Here is a 6,793-nt window from a genome sequence, read left to right as displayed (position 1 = left end):
ATGAGACGCAAATGCCAGCTTCAGGCCCCTTCATATTCAAGGTCTTTAAGAACAAAAACGTTCTCTCTGTTCTTTGCCTGTATAAAATGGCCATTTAAATAAACATTAAGTAAGCCAGGGAACAAGTATGTTGTGGTAGCATTTTGTTTCTGGAAGACAAAGGTTCAGTTCTTATTTTTATAATATACGGCGTGTTTTAGAGGAGGATTATGTATATTAAAAACAAAAATCCGCTCATGCTTGCCTTGAGTTGTTTGCTTAAGCATCAATCGTAGCAGCTGGCTGCTCCTATTCCACACAGGTTCTTTGGAGGATTTAGGGTGTACAACTTGGCCCTTAAATACTGAGCCATTCCATGTAGTCTAAGCCATTTTCTGAGAGATTTTGTGGGAGGCTGGGAGGAGGGGTCAGTCTTCTGCAGCATGGGATTTTCTTTATTTTAGTATATTTTTTAGTCTTTTACTTTTGGGAAGTTCAAAGTGGAAAGGAAAAAAAAAACCGGCCAACAATTTAAAGTTCCAAGTTTGCTAGCCAGCTCCCCTTTGCCGAGGTGCAGCTGTGTGAGCAAAGCAGCCAGGGTAGAAAAATAGGAATCCTGCAGTTGCACTCAGCAGTCTAACAGGAGAGCAAAAGCTGAAGTCCTGATTCAGCAAGGAGCTTAAAAGTACTTGCTTAACTTTAAGTGCATGCTCCAATCTCATTATCTTCAATGGGACTTAAGCACATGCTTGCAGCCTTAGAGCTTTGATGAATAGAGTTGGACTTAACCACCTGCCCAAGAGGTTTGCTAAATTGGGGCTTGGATAGGACACATCTCCATTATTCCTTTCACTGGCTGTACCTATTACACTTTGGGAAAAGCCTGGTCACTCTAGGCTAAATATAGGCTGGATATAGGGAGCAAAATTTTCTGTTGCCACTGGGATTACATCAGCAGAGATGGGCCACAGTGCGAGACTCCACATCCCATTCTGAATTTCTTGAGATTCCCAGTTTCTGCCCTCTTGCAATTCTTAACCGATATCTCAGAGGTGCTAAGGACCTGGAGCTCCCAGGAGACCCATGGGAGCCACGGTTGATTAGTACCTCTGAAAATGAGGCCCAAAGTAGACTGAAATCACATGTACCCCCACTTTAAGGCCCCATTTCAGTGTAAAGGGGCCTTAGTGTAAATAACAATATGCCCCTCAGTTCCTGGGTTGGTTGGAACCTGAAATTCATGGGCTAGGAAAACCTATCAAACAAACAACAAAGAATGGCTTGCATGACATCAAAGAATTAGATAAGTTCATGGAGGATAGGTCCATCTATGGCTATTAGCTAAGATGGTCAGGGGCACAACCCCACGCTCCAAGCATACCTAAACCTCTGATTGCCAGAAGCTGGGACGGGGTGACAGATGATGGATCACTCAATAATTGCCCTGATCTGTTCATTCCTCCTGAAGCATCTGGCACTAGCCATTATCAGAAGACAGGATACTGGGCTAGATGGACCATTGGTCTGACCTAGTATGGCCATTCTTATGTTTACCTGAGAACAAAACCACAGAGCTTCCCCCATTTTTATAGTCAAAACTGTCCCTGTGTGGCAACTCGAGATAGCCAGAGTGTGTCTGAGATATAATGCTTCTCAGGGCTGCTCCAGAAAATGTAGTCTAGCCCTATGTGAACTGCCCAAAATCACAGAGCCAGTCAATGGCAGTGATGCGTATAGAACCCAGCTGTCCTGAGTCACAGATCCTCTGTTCTCAGTGCCATATCCTCACCCTGTATCCCATTTGCACTTCAATGAAAGCAGCCCGGGTGATGAAGAATAAGAAACATCTACTCGGTTACTTGCTCATCATCATCATCTTACTGGGTTGTTGGCTTTTGTTGTTAGCTATTTCCCAAAGATCAGGATGAATCAGAAAACTAAAGGATGGGAAAACCTAGTCCATTCCTCTGCCGCTGCAGGACATAGATGTATTAGCTCTTCAGAGCAGGGATTGCATCGGTTGTCTTTTACACAATACCTAACATAGCACAATAGGGCCCTGGTTCATAACTGGGGCTCTTAGGCACTAGAACAATATAATAATAATTGTTGGTACTACCAGACTGCAATTAAATGTGAATAATACTCCTCTGCTATCTGGTCCTATTGCTACAATTGTAAGGTACAATCAAGCTACCACGAAACTTTAAGACCTGGACCTAGCCCAAATTCATTTTTTGCTGTGAATATTTCATCCTTCTGTAGTCATGACTTTGGCTTTACAACTCCTATAGGAGAAGGAAAAAAACAAGAACAACATTCCCTAAACAGTGTAATCTGATCAGATGAACATCTCTGGATGCTGTATAATGTGCACATTTGAAAATATTCAGGGATGAATCAGCATAGAAAGTGATTAAGTTACTTGCACAAGCATGCAGTGATATGGATTTTCAGTGTCTGTTTTCATTTCAAGGGCTCTGATTATTCTTTTTTTTTTCCTGAATAGCACACCATCCTTTTCTTTAGAGCAACTTAAAAGCCATGATTGCACAAACCATTGCATGCTATGTGGCAAATACAGATCACATGAAACAAAGCCTGGTTGATTGTTTTTCCCCACCCACCTGCTTATAGTTTGTTTTGTTTTTCCTTTTTAAATTAAAATTGATTTTATTTTTATCCTACAATTACACACAATGTTGGGCTCTATTGTCCTTTTTTGCCTCCCCGCTTCCCTCTCTGGGACAAAAAATTGACTCCTAAGGAAAAAATAATGGGGGCATAAAAGATTGGGCTGGCAGTGATCTCTTGCATGGATGTCCTCATGAGAATGCTGCAGAAGGTGGCTACCAGTAGGTTTTAATTAACAATCTCCATACATTCCAGCTGTTTGACTACTGTAGCAAGGCTTGTAGTAGCAACAGGAGGGGATGTTTTTTCCCTCTTTTTCCTGTCCATTTTCCACACTTAAATCCATTCTTGCTTTAACTCTGCCCCCATGCAGTTATACACCTGAGGATGTTTGATATTCACATTGAATCAATACTATGATTTATGCATAAAAGCTCAGAAACCCTGCAACACAATTGTGCAAGTAATTTTCCATAAACCAGACTTTAAGCACTTGCCAACAGGCTAAATTACCCTCTTGTTAAGTGTTGTATTTTGTTCTTGCTTCTTTCTTCTCTTGCGTTCACGCCTTAATATTGATAAGTGTTCTCCAACACAGGAGACCATTTGCATTTTTTCCCTCTAAACACAGCCCAGTCAGGCACATCAAAGATTCCTTTTGTTCTTTCCCTGCTGCACGGTTTTCTTAAATTCAGAACTCAATTTGGAAGATAGCTGCATGTGTCGGGCTGAAGGAAATGCCTTTCAGTTATGCACTGCGCGTAACAGTGTTTGCCAATGAGAGATCTACCTCTAAGACTCAGAGCAGTTCAGTTAAACACTCACAATGGCCCGGAAAAGCCTTTTTCTGCAATATTTCAAACAAGAACTTTTGTGCTTTCTCCCAAGCTGAACCTCACATGTGGAAGGCGCTCCCTATAAATGCCTGCAAAGCCCACTTCATTGAGTCTTTCAATTCCCTCCTGAAATCTCTCCTTTATCACGATGCCTACAGAAAACTTAACAGTTAGGCAACTCATGAGGCTAGTACCATGGCTTATCATACCGTCAGAATTGTCTCATTGTTTCCTTGTACTCACTCATCTGTCTGTCTCCATCTATTAACTTGTCTTACTGGATTGTAAGCTCCTTGGGGCAGGAAGTGTTTTTTCTTCTTTGTACAGCATCTAGCATAATGGTCCATGTACTAGTCCATGACTGGGCTCCTAGGTGCAACTGCAATACAAATAGTAACTCCTCCCCTACTTCCCTCTTGGTCTAGAGCCGGAGGAGAAGGTAGGATATCAGAGGAAGGTGCAGCTTGAATGGTGCCATTTACTTCATCCCTCTTGTACCTGATCAGCTACTCTGACCTGCAAGACTGAAGGTGGGAAGAGCAATTGGTAGCATGGAACCAAGAGTCCCCTCCTTGTCTGCTTGTTCACAGGGGGAGTATCTATGGAGCAGAAGCTGCATTTTGCACCAGGATCTATGCAGGTTATACTTGAACTACTGCCAATCACAGATATTCAAAAACCATCCAGCCCCCAAAATCATAGGATTTTTTAAAAATGCTAATCACTTTTTCCTTTGCCTTCTAGTTTGAGCCTTTACTTTGCACTTGAGTCACATTTTCAAGTGTTTTCTTTGCAACAGCAAAAGCTAGAAACAAGCTGTTTTTAAAGTCAAAGCTGAGAGTCTCACCTAATCAGGTGACTCTAGGAGCCGGGGCTTTAAGTAAAACACCAAATATCAGGAGACTTGTGACAAAATCAACACTGATGGCAATACTGTTTAACTTGGCCAAGGTGGGGGTGAGTTGTCGACTAAAATGGGGCACAATGCAGCCCTAAGGACTTGATCCAAAGTCCACTGACGTCCATGGGTATGGAATTCCACCCATTCATGCTAGTGGCTTTGGGTCATGCCCTCAGTGTGTGCCTGGCAATGAAAAAATAATGGAGGAGAGGCAAAATGATACATTTTACAGGTCATTTTTCCTGACAGTCATTTGTAACTCCTCTTTATTTATTCCATCCTCTTCATCATCCCAAACGTAAAGGAATTTTCTATATATAAATTCAGCTGTGAGGCGGTGGGATAGAAGGTATGAACAGATTGTTTTTCTTCTCATCCCATACATAGGGAGCAGTACAGCATCACCGTTCATTCTTGTCCCTGGCTTGCTCCTCCATTAAGCCCTGCCCAGTCATGTCTCTGCGTACGATGTCCCACTATCTAGCTGGCGGTCAGAGTCTAGGTTGGACCGACCTTGGTTGCGTTTACGTTATTTCCTTTAGAATCCTTTCATCGGTTTAGCATCTACACTGTCCCCACCATCGTAATCTTTATGACTGGAGCTAATCCTGTACCCTGACTTCATCTCCTACTCTCCTCCTGACTTCTTCCATCTTCCAAAACACTGATCTCTACTGCCTCCAGCATTCTTACGTCTGTTTCACTTAATGCAGCTGCTTCCAGAACATAGAGTAATACTTTTAGAACACAGGTGTGACAAATTTTCACTTTGATACCAAACCATGTTTTTTTTATCAGTCCATAATTTCACCAACTTCTGTGCAGAACTTGTAGCTAAAGCACATCTCCTTTTAACCTCATCCTTGATAGGCCCATCACCATTGATCACACTTCCTAGGTACACATAAGATTTCACTTGTTCTACAACATCACTGCTGTTGTATTTCAACACATTATTGATTGTTCCTTTACAAAGATTCAACCACTTCATCCTCTTGGCATTTACTGTAAGTCCAAGGCGGTTACACAAACTTTCCATGGTAGCGAAGAGTATCATTCATTCAAATGTCTGCCAGTTGTACAAATGTCATCTGCATAAGCGAACAGATTGTTGGATTTGTTCAATTCATTGTGTGAAGAAACAACCACCAAACACAGTTTGGATTCGTCCCTTCAAAATGAATTTCTACAGATCCCAGACACGGGACTTGTAGATCAGTAGCTGCTGTTCAGGAGCTGCTGGAGGGAATCCCAATGGAAAAAGGTCAGGTTTTATGTACGAAGACTTAAAGCAACAATCCGGTTTCTGCTCCAAGTATGTTTGTTGCTCAAAAACTTAATAAACATTAATTTAATATTAACAGTATTCTAATATCCTTTTATGAATTAGGTTCTTTACAATCTGAAGAAAAAAAGAGGGGAAAAGGGAATTATATATATATTACTATTTTTACAAGAATTACCCACTGTATAGCAACCTTTTTAATAAATTTCATATTTTCCTTGTAGTTCTGAAGATAGAATGAAATTCAGATTTGAATATCCAGCTACATCCACTCTACTTCCCCATGATTGCAAATTCAAGGCAGCAATGATAAGCAGGCATGATAGGGCAGAAAGGGATAGGAGGCTGAAACAATATGTGATGCAGCTGAAACCAAATTTCCAAGTTCACTGTAATGAAACTGTACATTTATTTAGCACCTTTGATTAAAGGCTCCCTGAGTGATTCACAAACATTAAATTAATTAACTCCATCCTGTCAAGGTAGTTAAGTATTATTGTCTCCATTTGACAAATGGTTACACTGATGCACAGAGCACTAAAATGACTTATCCAAGAGCACATAGCAAGTCAGTAGCAGAGATGAGCTGAGAGTAGAAATCTGGAGTCCTGATTCCCATTTCCTTGGTCTAACTGCTGGAAACACTCCCTCCCCTCCCTGCAGGAATTTTCTTAATGGAAATGAAGACCAGGAGCTGTTGGAAATATGAAGTTAAGAACAAAATATTTAAGATGTAGGAGAAGTTCATCTTAAAACCTCCACCTGGATAATGCTGTCAAATGGAGCTTCATAGTTACTGATGTAACAATTATATTCTCTTTACCTGCTATTGCAAGCTCACATCCCATCATATAACCTTCAAAGGTCAGGTCTACACCCTCATTTGGTGAAAGAAAGGAAGATTGCAGATAGTTCAGAATGAAAAGGCTATTTATAATGTGGTGCCCTGTGGAGTAGGGACTGTGAATGTATTTGGCATGGCTTGGGTAACTGCAAATGAAAGTGGATGATTTTCCAGCATCACAATGAGCAGCCCAACATTAGGTCCCAATTCATCAGATCATCACAATTCATCAAAACCCAGTGCACTTACAGATTTTCTCCACTTTAGATGTGTGTTTAAATCCCATTGACTTTTACAGAATGTCGGCAAAGGTT

This window comes from Lepidochelys kempii, chromosome 21 (assembly GCF_965140265.1).
Source record: "Lepidochelys kempii isolate rLepKem1 chromosome 21, rLepKem1.hap2, whole genome shotgun sequence".
Lineage (NCBI taxonomy): Eukaryota > Metazoa > Chordata > Testudines > Cheloniidae > Lepidochelys > Lepidochelys kempii.
This window is presented reverse-complemented; position numbering follows the sequence as displayed.